The following is a 12903-nucleotide window of genomic DNA, read 5'->3' on the forward strand; positions in this document are numbered from 1 at the left end:
TGGCTCCCCAAGAAATAGCAGAGGCCCTGTTGTGACTGCATCTCATTTCAAACCAGAGTGAACAATTCTTTCTTTAAACCAGGGTGAACAATTATAGCCAACTGTTCAAATCAAGCTTACTGCCTATTTTTATATGGCTCATGAGCTAAGAATGGCTTCTACATTTTTAGATGATTGAAAAAAATCAAAAGGAGAATGATATTTTGTGAAATGTAAAAATTATATAAAATTAAAATTTCAATGTCCAGAGTAAAATTTCAGTGGAACACAGCCCAGCTCATCTGTTTATGTATGTTCTGGGGCTGTTTTTATGCTACAAAAGTAGCACTGAATAGTTGCTGCAAAGAACATATGGCCTGCAAAGCCAAACACATTTATTATCTATCCCTTTATTGAAAAAGTTTGCTGAGGAGACCCAAGATAGCAAAGTACATAAACACTGTCCCAGCTTCCTTCTGTGAACACATTAAAATTACAGTAAAATTATAGAACAACCAACCTGGAGAACCATCTGAAGTCTGGCTTAACAGAAGTTTTATACTTAAGGATATAACGAAGAAGCCACGTTGAGACTTGTAGAAGGGGCAGAGTTGTGGAACTGGCTGACTGCAAACCTCTGTGTGGCACGTGAAAATTAGGAGAGATATATGAATCAGAGGTTCTCCCAGGAGAAGCAAAAAACCCCAGCACCACTCCAAGCTCACCAGCCCGGAGTACTGGTGCTGGGAACAGGAGCCCCCACATCATCTGACTGAAAAACAGTGGGGATTCTGACCATCTGGGTAAGATGAGAGGCTCCGGGAAATCCACACATCCTTTTTTTTTTTTTTTTAATTAAATTTATTGGGGTGACAATTGCTAGTAAATTTACATAGATTTCAGGTGTACAATTCTGTATTACATCATCTATAAATCCCATTGTGTGTTCACCACCCAGAGTCAATTCTCCTTCCATCACCATATATTAGATCTCCCTTACCCTCTGGTAACCACTAAATTATTGTCTGTGTCTATGAGTTTTTCTTTCTCATTTGTTTGCCTTGTTCTTTTGTTGTTTTTCGTTTATATACCACATATCAGTGAAATCATAGGGTTCTCTGCTTTTTCTGACTTATTTCACTTAGCATTATACTCTCAAGATCCATCCATGTTGCAACAAATGCTCCTATATCATCTTTCCTTAACGCCGAATAGTATTCCATTGTGTATATATACCACAACTTCTTTATCCATTCATCTATCGAAGAACATTTTGGTTGTGTCCATGTCTTGACCACCGTAAACACAGCTGCAATGAACATTGGAGTACACGTGTCTTTATAGAGAAATGTTTTCAGATTTTTTGGGTAGATACCCAGGAGAGGGATTGCTGGGTCATATGGTAATTCTATTCGTAATTTTTTGAGGAACCTCCACACTGCCTTCCATAGCGGCTGCACCAGTCTGCATTCCCACCAACAGTGTATGAGAGTTCCTTTTTCTCCGCAGCCTCTCCAACACTTGTTACTATTTGTCTTGTTGATGAAAGCCATTCTGACTGGGGTGAAGTGATATCTCATTGTGGTTTTCATTTGCATTTCTCTGATGATTAGCGATGTTGAGCATTTTTTCATTTGTCTATTTGCCATTTGTATATCCTCTTTGGAGAAATGTCTCTTCAGGTCCTCTGTCCATTTTTCAATTGGGTTGTTTGTTTTTTTCTTGTTGAGTTTCATGAGTTCCTTCTATATTTTGGATATTAGCCCCTTATTGAAGGCACTGTTTGCGAAAATCTTCTCCCATTCAGTTGGTTGCCTCATTATTTTGTCAATAGTTTCTTTTGCTGTGCAGAAGCTTTTCAGTTTCATATAATCGCATTCGTTTATTTTAGTTTTTACGTCCATTGCCTTTGGAGTCAAATACATAAAATGCTTTTTGAACCCAAGGTCCATAAGTTTAGTACCTATGTTTTCTTCAATGCAGCTTATTGCGTCAGGTCTTATGCTTAAGTCTTTGATCCATTTTGAATTAATTTTGGTACATGGTGACAGATAGCAGTCCAGTTTCATTCTTTTGCACGTGGCTAACCAATTCTGCCAGCACCATTTATTGAAGAGGCTGTTTTTCCTCCATTGTATGCTTTTAGCTTCTTTGTCAAAAATTATCTGTCCATATTTATGTTGTTTTATTTCTGGGTTCTCAATTCTATTCCATTGGTCTATGTGTCTGTTTTTCACCAATACCAAGCTGTTTTGATTATTGTAGCTCTGTAGTACAAGCAAAAATCAGGGAGTGTGATACCTCCAGTATTGTTCTTTTTTTTTAATATTGCTTTGGCTATTCGGGGTCTTTTGTGGTTCTAAACAAATATGAAGATTTTTTGTTGTATTTCTTTAAAAAATGCCATTGGGATTTTGATGGGGATTGCATTAAATCTGTATATGGCTTTGGGTAATATGGCCATTTTAACTATGTTGATTCTTCCAATTCATAAGCACGAATGTCTTTCCATTTCTTTGTGTCTTCTTCAATTTCTTTCAAAAATGTCTTATAATTTTCAGCATATAAATCCTTCACATCCTTTGTTAAATTTATTCCTAGGTGTTTTATTCTTTTTGCTGCAAATGCAAAAGGAATTGTTTTTTCTATTTCTTTTCTGAGATTTCATTGTTGGTATATAGGAAAGCAATGGACTTTTGTACGTTGATTTTGTAGCCAGCAACTTTACTGTATTCATTGATGGTTTCTAATAACTTTTTGGTGGAGTCTTTAGGGTTTTCTAAGTATAGCATCATGTCATCTGCAAAGAGAGACAATTTAACTTCTTCATTCCCAATTTGGATGCCTTTTATTCCTTTCTCTTGCCTGATAGCTCTGGCGAGGACTTCCAACACTATGTTGAAAAGCAGAGGTGATAGGGGACAACCTTGTCGTGTTCCTGAACTTGGAGCAAAGGGCTTCAGCTTTTCACCATTAATTATGAGATTAGCTGAGGTTTTGTCGTATATGGCCTTTATTATGCTGAGGTATTTTCCTTCTATACCAATTTTATTAAGTGTTTTAATCATAAATGGATGTTGTATCTTATCAAATGCTTTTTCTGCATCAATTGATAATCATATGATTTTTGTCCTTTATATTGTTTATGATGTATCACTTTGATGGATTTGTGAATGCTGAACCATCCTTGTGCCCAGGGGATGAACCCCACTTGTTCGTGATGAATAATCTTTTTAATGCATTGTTGTATTCGATTTGCTGGAATTTTGTTTAAGATTTTAGAATCTGTATTCATCAGAGATATTGGTCTGTAGTTTTCTTTTATTGTGTTGTCCTTACCAAGTTTTTGTATCAGGGTAATGTTGGCCTCATAAAATGAGTTAAAGAACACTGACTCTTCTTCAATTTTTTGGAAAAGTTTGAGCAGGATTGCTACTAGATCCTCTTTGAAGGTTTGGTATTATTCACTGGTGAAGCCATCTGGTCCAGTACTTTTGATTTTGGAAAGGTTTTTGATGACTGATTCAATTTTGTTACTGGTGGTCGGCTGTTTAGATTTTCCAGTTCTTCATGATTCAGCCTTGGAAGGCTATATGTTTCTAAGAACTTGTCTATTTCTTCTAGGTTATTGAATTTGGTGGCATATAGTCCTTCATAGTATTCTTGGCCGATCCTTTGTTTTTCTGTGGTGTCCGTGATAACTTCCCCTTTTGTTAATTAGTGTCTTCTCTCTTTTTATCTTAGTGAGTCTAGCCAAGGGTTTGTCAATTTTGTTAATCTTTTCAAAGAACCAGCTCTTTGTCACATTATTGTTTTTTTATTGTCTTTGGTTCTCTATTTCATTTAGTTCTGCTCTGATTTTTGTTATCTCCTTTCTTCTGCTGACCTTGGGTATCGCTTGTTCTTTTTCCCTAGTTCTTTAAGGTGTAACATGAGGTTATTTATTTGGGATTATTATTGTAAGAGATAGGCCTGTAATGATATAAATTTCCCTCTTAAAACTGCTTTTGCGGCATCCCAAAAATTTTGGTAGGATGCATTTTTATTGTCATTTGTTTCTATGTATCTCTTGATCTCTCCTCCAATTTCTTCTTTGACCCAGTCATGCCATAAAAAAGAATGAAATCTTACCATTTGCAACAACTTGGATGGACCTAGAGGGTATTATGCTAAGTGATATAAGTCAGAGAAAGACCGTATGACCTCACTTATATGTGGAATCTAAAGAACAGAATAAATGAACAAACAAAACAAAATAGACTCATAGATACAGAGAATAAACTGATAATTGTTAGATGGGAGAATGGTTGGGGCGGGTGAGTGAGAAAGATGAAGGAATTCGGAAGTACAAATTGGTAGTGACAAAATAATCATGGGGATGTGAAATATAGTATGGGGAATATAGTCAGTAATGTAAAAACTATGTATGGTGCCAGATTGGTACTAGACTTATCAGGGGATCACTTCATAATTTGTATACGTGCCTAAACAATGCACTGCAATCTTTTTTTTTTAAATTTATAGGGGTGACAATTGTTAATGAAATTACATAATTTCAGGTGTACAATTCTGTATTACATCATCTATAAATCCCATTGTGTGTTCACCACCCAGAGTCAGTTCTCCTTCCATCACCATATGTTTGATCCCCCTTACCCTCATCTCCCTCCTCCCACCCCCTTTACCCTCTGGTAACCACTAAACTATTGTCTGTGTCTATGTCTTTGTTTCTCATTTGTTTGTCTTGTTCTTTTGTTGTTTTTGGTTTATATATCACATATCAGTGAAATCATAGAGTTCTCTGCTTTTTTTGTCTGACTTATTTCGCTTAGCATTATACTCTCAAGATCCATCCATGTTGTCACAAATGTTCCTATATCATTTTCCTTAACGCTGAATAGTATTCCATTATGTATATATACCACAACTTCTTTTTTTTTATTTATTAGTTTCAGGTGTACAAGACAAGGTAATACTTAGACATTCATCATTTATATCCCTCACACTGTGAACCCCCCCTCCCCCCATCCACTATCCCTCCGACCTCACACTGAACCATCACATCATATATATAAAATTATAGTTGGCATTCATTAATGTTTAGCTTCTGGTGTACAATGCCATGATCAGGTATCCACAGTATCCCTGAGGTGGTCTCCCAAATAGGACGCATGTCCATCAAATACCCAACAAAATCTTTACAACATTATTGAATACCTTCCTGAAATTAATTTTCAAAAAAACCCTGAGGCCGTCTTGTGGTTACCAGTTGCTTCCAAATTCCTTCACCTTTCCCCTTATCCCCAACCCCCCCCCACACACCCATCTAACAACTCTCGGTTTTTTCTTTGTGTCCCCAAAACTGTTTCTGATTAGTTCATTCACATAGTCTTTTCTTTAGATTCCATATATAAGTGAGATCATATGGTACTTGTCTTTCTCTTTCTGACTTATTTCACTTAACATAATGTTCTCTAGATCCATCCATGTTGCTGCAAATGATAAGATTTCTTTCTTCTTTATGGCTGCGTAATACTCCATTGTATAAATGTACAATAGCTTCTTAATCCAGTCATTGACCGATGGGCATTTCGGTTGTTTCCATATCTTGGCTATTGTGTAAAGTGCTGCAATAAACATAGGAGTGCATACAGATTTTTGAATTGGAGTTTTGGATTTCTCCGGGTAGATGCCTAGGAGTGGAATTACTGGATCATAGGGTAGTTTTATCTTCAGATTCCTGAGATACCTCCATACTGTTTTCCATAGTGGCTGCACTAATCTGCAATCCCATCAACAGTGCACTAGCGTTCCCTTTTCTCCACATCCGCGCCAGCATTTGTTGTTTGTTGATTTATTGATGATAGCCATTTTGACTGGAGTGAGGTGGTATCTCATTGTGGTTTTTATTTGCATTTCTCTGATGGTTAGTGAGGTTGAGCATTTCTTCATATGTCTTCTTGCCTTCTGTATGTCCTTTTTAGAAAAATGTCTCCTCAAGTCCTCTGCCCATTTTTTAATTGGGTTGTTTGTTTTTTTGGAGTTGAGTTGAGTAAGTTTTTTATAGATTTGTGATATTAATCCCTTATCAGATATATCATTGGCAAATATCTTTTCCCATAGAGTAGGATCCCTTTTTGTTTTATTGATGGTTTCCTTTGCTGTGAAAAAACTTTTTAGTTTGATGTAATCCCACATGTTTATTTTTTCTCTTACTTCGCTCGCGCGAGGGGATATATCAGTGAAAATCTTACTCCGGGTAATGTCCATGAAGTTTCTTCCTATATTTTCTTCTAGACATTTTATGGTTTCAGATTTTACATTTAAGTCTTTAAGCCATTTTGAATTTGTTTTTGTATATGGTGTAAGGAGGTGGTCCAGCTTCATTTTCCTGCATGTGTCTGTCCAGGTTTCCCAACACCACTTATTGAACAGACTGTCTTTACCCCATCGTACATTCTTGCTTCCATTGTCGTAGATTAGATGGGCATATAGGCATGGATTTACGTCTGGACTCTCTATTCTCTTCCATTGATCTATGTGTCTATTTTTATGGCAGTACCATGCTGTTTTGATTACTGTAGCCTTGTAGTATAGTTTGAAATCAGGTATCGTTATACCTCCCACTTTGTTCTTATTTCTCAAGATTGCTGAGGCTATCCGGGGTCTTTTATGGTCCCATATAAATTTTAGGATTATATGTTCTATTTCTGTGAAAAACGTCGTTGGTAGTTTGATAGGAATTGCGTTGAATATGTATATTGCCTTAGGCAGTATGGACATTTTAACTATATTAATTCTTCCTATCCATGAACATGGAATGTGTTTCCATCTATTTATGTCTTCTTTCATTTCTTTCTTCAGTGTTGTATAATTTTCTGAGTACAGATCTTTTACATCTTTGGTTAGATTTATTCCCAGATATTTTATAGTCTTTGGAGCAATTGTAAATGGAATTGTTTTTTTAATTTCTCCTTCTGCTATTTTATCATTGGTATATACAAATGCAACTGATTTCCGAATATTAATTTTATATCCTGCTACTTTACTAAATTCATCTATCAGTTCTAATAGTTTCTTGGTGGAGTCTTTAGGGTTCTCTATATATAGTATCATATCATCTGCATATAATGATAATTTGACTTCCTCCTTACCAATTTGGATGCCTTTTATTTCTTTCTCTTCTCTGATTGCTGTGGCTAGAACTTCCAGCACTATGTTGAATAGAAGTGGAGAAAGTGGGCAACCTTGTCTTGTTCCTGATCTAAGGGGGAATGGTTTTAGCTTTTCCCCATTGAGTATGATGTTAGCTGTGGGTTTGTCATATATGGCCTTTATTATGTTAAGATATGATCCCTCTATTCCCACTTTCTTGAGGGTTTTTATCATAAAAGGTTGCTTTTATCAAATGCTTTTTTTTATTTTATCAAATGCTTTTTCTGCATCTATTGATATGATCATGTGATTTTTATTTTTCATTTTGTTAATGTGGTGTATCACATTAATTGATTTGCGAATGTTGAACCACCCCTGCATACCAGGGATTAATCCCACTTGATCATGGTGTATGATCTTTTTAATGTATTGCTGAATTCTGTTTGCTAATATTTTGTTGAGAATTTTTGCATCTATGTTCATTAGAGATATCGGCCTGTAGTTTTCTTTTTTTGTGGTGTCTTTGTCTGCTTTTGGGATCAGGGTGATAGTGGCTTCGTAAAAAGTGTTTGGGAGTCTTCCTTCCTTCTGGATTTTTTGGAAGAGCTTGAGGAGAATAGGTGATAATTCTTTTTTGAATGTTTTGAAAAATTCACCTGTAAAGCCATCTGGTTCAGGGCTTTTGTTTGTTGGGAGATTATTGATTACTGATTCAATTTCCCTGGTGGTAATCAGACAGTTCAGGCTTTCTGTTTCTTCTTGAGTTAGCCTTGGAAGGTTGTGCGCCTCTAGAAAATTGTCCATTTCTTCAAGGTTGTCAAATTTGTTGGCATATAGTTGCTCATAGTAATTTCTTAAAATTTTTTGTATTTCTGTGGTGTCTGTTGTCACTTCTCCTCTTTCATTTCTGATTTTATTAATTTGGGTCCTCTCTCTCCTTTTTTTAATGAGTCTGGCTAAAGGTTTGTCAATTTTGTTTATCTTCTCTAAGAACCAACTCTTGGATTCATTGATCTTTTGTATTGTTTTTCTGTTTTCTATTTCATTTATTTCTGCTCTGATCCTTATTATCTCCTTCCTTGTGCTCCCTTTGGTTTTATTTTGCTGTTCTTTTTCCAGATCCCTTAAGTGTGAAGATAAACTGTCAATTAGTGATGTTTCTTGTTTCTTTAGGTAGGCCTGCAGTGCTATGAACTTCCCTCTTAGGACTGCTTTCGCAGCATCCCATAGATTTTGGGTCGTCGTGTTTTCATTCTCATTTGTCTCAAGATATCTTTTGATTTCTTCTTTGATCTGCTGCTTGACCCATTCATTATTTAGCAACATATTATTCAGCCTCCATGAATTGGTGTGTCTTCCTGGCTTTTTTCCCCTGTAGTTCATTTCTAATTTCATAGCACTGTGGTCAGAGAAGACAATTGGTGTGATTTCAATTTTCTTAAATTTATCAAGGCTTGTTTTGTGTCCTAACATATGATCTATCTTAGAAAATGTTCCATGTGCACTTGAGAAGAACGTGTATTCTGCAGCATTGGGGTGAAATGCTCTGAAAATATCAATTAAATCCAACTGCTCCAAAGTATCATTTAAGGCTGTTGTTTCCATATTGATTTTCTGTCTGGAGGACCTGTCCCTTGTTGTCAGAGGTGTGTTGAAGTCCCCTACTATGAGAGTGTTGCTGTTGATCTCTGTCTTTATGTCCATCAGTACATGTTTTATATATTTAGGTGCTCCTATGTTAGGTGCATAGATGTTTACTAGGGTTATGTCCTCTTGTCGGATTGATCCCTTTATTATTATATAGTGCCCATCTTTGTCTTTTAATATGTTCTTCATTTTAAAGTCTATTTTGTCAGATATAAGTATTGCAACTCCAGCTTTTCTTTTGCTTCCATTTGCATGAAATATGTTACTCCAACCCTTCACTTTCAGCCTGTGTGTGTCTTTTGATCTGAAATGAGTCTCTTGTATACAGCATATACAAGGGTCTTGCTTCCTTATCCACTCAGCCACCCTATGTCTCTTGATTGGAGTGTTTAATCCATTTACACTTAAAGTGATTATTGATAGGTACATAGTTATTGCCATTTTTAAATTTGTAGTAAATTGTTTTCATCTTTCTTCTATTTACAGAAGTCGTTTTAGTATTTCTTGTAATTCTGGCTTGGTTGTAATAAATTCTTTCAGTTTGTTCTTTTCTGGGAAGCTCTTTATCTCTCCATCAACTTTAAATGATAGTCTTGCTGGATAAAGCAATCTAGGTTGTAGGCCTTTGTGTTCCATCACTTTGAGTATCTCCTGCCACTCCCTCCTGGCCTTCAATGTTTCTGTAGAAAAGTCATTTGATAGCCTTATGGGAGTTCCCTTGTACGTAACCTTCTGCCTTTCTCTTGCTGCTTTCAAGATTCTCTCTTTGTCTTTAAGCTTTGCCATTTTAACTATAATGTTTCTTGGTGTGGGCCTGTTTGGGTTTATCCTGGTTGGAACTCTCTGCACTTCCTGGGCTTGTATGTTGGTTTCCTTCATCAGGTTAGGGAAGTTTTCGGACATTATTACCTCAAATATGTTCTCAATCCCTTGCTTCTTCTCTTCGCCTTCTGGTATTCCTATGATGCGCATGTTGTTGTGCTTGATGTTATCCCAGAGGTCTCTTAACCCATCTTCATTGTTTTTTATTCTTTTTTCTTTCTGTTGTTCAGTTTGAGTGATCTCTGCTAACTTGTCTTCTAAGTCGCTGATTCGATCCTCTGCTTCATCTAACCTGCTGGTCATTCCTTCAAGTGAGTTCTTAATTTCGGGAATTGTGTTCTTTAGTTCTAGCTGGTTGTTTGTTAAGATTTCTACATCCTTTTTTAGTTCTAACTGGTTGTTCTTTATGATTTCTATATCCTTCTTTATGTCTTCTCTAAGCTCCTTAAACATTCTTATCACCAGTGTCCTGAACTCTGTCTCTGACATGTTGGTTACCTCTGCTTCATTTGGTTCCAGTTGTGGAGGTTTCTTCTGTTCTTTAATTTGGGACATGTTTCTTTGTCTCCCCATTCTGACTGACTCTCTGTGCTTGCTTTGATGTAGTAGGAAGATCCCCTAGAGCTCTTAGTTCTTGCTGGGTTATCTTATGTATTATGTGTTCTTTATATTTGACTTGGACTACTTCGATCTTCTCTGCATGTGCTCCACAGGTGGTTCGTGTGTTTAGTATATCGTCCTGTTCAAGAAGAACTTTAATTGCTTTTTGCTTGTACCACAACTTCTTTATCCATTCATCCATCGAAGGACATTTTGGTTGTTTCCATGTCTTGGCCACCATAAACAAAGCTGCAATGAACATTGGAGCACACGTGTCTTTAAGGATAAATGTTTTCAGATTTTTGGGGAAGATACCCAGGAGAGGGATTGCTGGGTCATACGGTAATTCTAATTGTAATTTCTGAGGAACCTCCACACTGCCTTCCATAGTGACTGCACCAGTCTGCATTCCCACCAACAGTATATGAGGTTCCTTTTTCTCAAGAGCCTCTCCAACACTTGTTGCCATTTGTCTTGTTGATGATAGCCGTTCTGACTGAGGTGACGTGATATCTCATTGTGGTTTTTATTTGCATTTCTCTCATGATTAGTGATTTTGAGCATTTTTTCATGTCTATTTGCCATTTGTATGTCCTCTTTGGAGAAATCTCTCTTTAGGTCCTCTGCCCATTTTTCAATAAAGTTGTTTGTTTTTTTGTTGTTGAGTTTCATGAAATCCTTGTACATTTTGGATATTAGCCCCTTATTGGAGGAACTGTTTGCAAAAATCTTCTCCCATTCAGTCGGTTGTCTCTATTTTGTCGATGGTTTCTTTTGCTGGCAGACAATTTTAAGTTTCATATAGTCCCATTTGTTTATTTTAGCTTTTACTTCCATTGCCTTTGGAGTCAAATTCATAAAATCCTCTTTGAACCCAAGGTCCATAAGTTTAGTACCTATGCTTTCTTCTATGCAGTTTATTGAGTCAAGTCTTATGTTTACTCCTTGATCCATTTTGAATTAATTTTTGTACATGGTGACAGATAGCACTCCAGTTTCATTCTTTTGCACGTGGCTATCCAATTCCCCCAGCACCATTTATTCAAGAGACTGTCTTTCCTCCATTGTATGTTTTTAGCTTCTTTGTCAAAAACTATCTGCCCATATTTATGTGGTTTTATTTCTGGGTTCTCAATTCTATTCCATTGATCTATGTGTCTGTTTTTCTGCCAATACCATGCTGTTTTGATTATTGTAGCTCTGTAGTATAAGCTTAAGTCAGGCAGTATGAAACCTCCAGCATTGTTCTTTTTACTTAAGATTGCTTTGGCTATTCGGGGTCTTTTGTGGTTCCAAACAAATCTGATGATTTTTTGTTCTATTTCTTTAAAAAATGCCATTGGGATTTTGAAGGAGATTGCATTAAATCTGTATATGGCTTTGGGTAATATGGCCATTTTAACTATGTTGATTTTTCCAATCCATGAGCATCGAATGTCTTTCCGTTTCTTTGTGTCATCTTCAATTTCTTTCAAAAATGTCTTAATAGTTTTCAGCATATAAATCCTTCACATCCTTGGTTAAGTTTATTCCTAGGTATTTTATTCTTTTTGCTGCAATTGAAAAGGGAATTGTTTTTATTTCTTTTTCTGAGATTTCATTGTTAGTATATAGGAATGCAATGGACTTTTGTAAGTTGATTTTGTAGCCAGCAACTTTACTGTATTCGTTGATTGTTTCTAATAGCTTTTTGTTGGAGTATTTAGGGTTTTCTAAGTATAGCATCATGTCATCTGCAAAGAGTGATATTTTAACTTCTTCATTCCCAATTTGGATGCCTTTTATTTCTTTCTCTTGCCTGATGGCTCTGGCAAGGACTTCCAACACTATGTTGAAAAGCAGAGGTGATAGGGGACAGCCCTGTCGTGTTCCTGAACACAGACCAAAGGGATTCAATTTTTCATTATTAATGATGAGATTAGCTGAGGGCTTGTCATAGATGGCCTTTATTATGTTAAGGTATTTTCTTTCTATACCTATTTTATTAAGTGTTTTTTATCATAAATTGATGTTGTATCTTGTCAAATGCTTTTTCTGCATCAACTGATATAATCATATGATTTTTGTCCTTTATTTTGTTTATGTGATGTTTCACATTGATGGATTTGCGAATGTTGAACCATCCTTGTGCCGCAGGGATGAACCACACTTAGCCATGATGAATAATCTTTTTAATGCATTGTTGTATTCGATTTTCTAAAATTTTGTTTGGGATTTTTGCAGCAGTATTCATCAGAGATACAGGTCTGTAGTATTCTTTTTTTGTGTTGTCCTTACCAGGTTTTGGCATCAGGGTAACGTTGGCCTCATAAAATGAGTTAGGAAGTACTGACTCTTCTTCAATTTTTTGGAAGAATTTGAGCAGGATTGGTATTAAATCCTGTTTGAAGGTTTGGTAGAATTCACTAGTGATGCAATCTGGTCCCAGACTTTTTCTTTTGGGAAGGTTTTGGATGACTGATTCAATTTCTTTACTGGTGATCCGTCTGTTTAGATTTTCCAGTTCTTCATGGTTCTGCTTTGGAAGGCTACATTTTTCTAAGAACTTGTCCATTTCTTCTAGGTTATTGAATTTGGGGGCATATAGTCCTTCATAGTATTCTTGAATGATCCTTTGTATTTCTGTGGTGTCCGTGATAAATTCCTCTTTTTCATTTCTGATTTGTTAATTAGTGTCTTCTCTCTTTTAATCTTAGTGAG

The sequence above is a fragment of the Rhinolophus hipposideros genome, assembly GCF_964194185.1.
Source record: "Rhinolophus hipposideros genome assembly, chromosome: 18".
NCBI classification, from domain to species: domain Eukaryota; kingdom Metazoa; phylum Chordata; class Mammalia; order Chiroptera; family Rhinolophidae; genus Rhinolophus; species Rhinolophus hipposideros.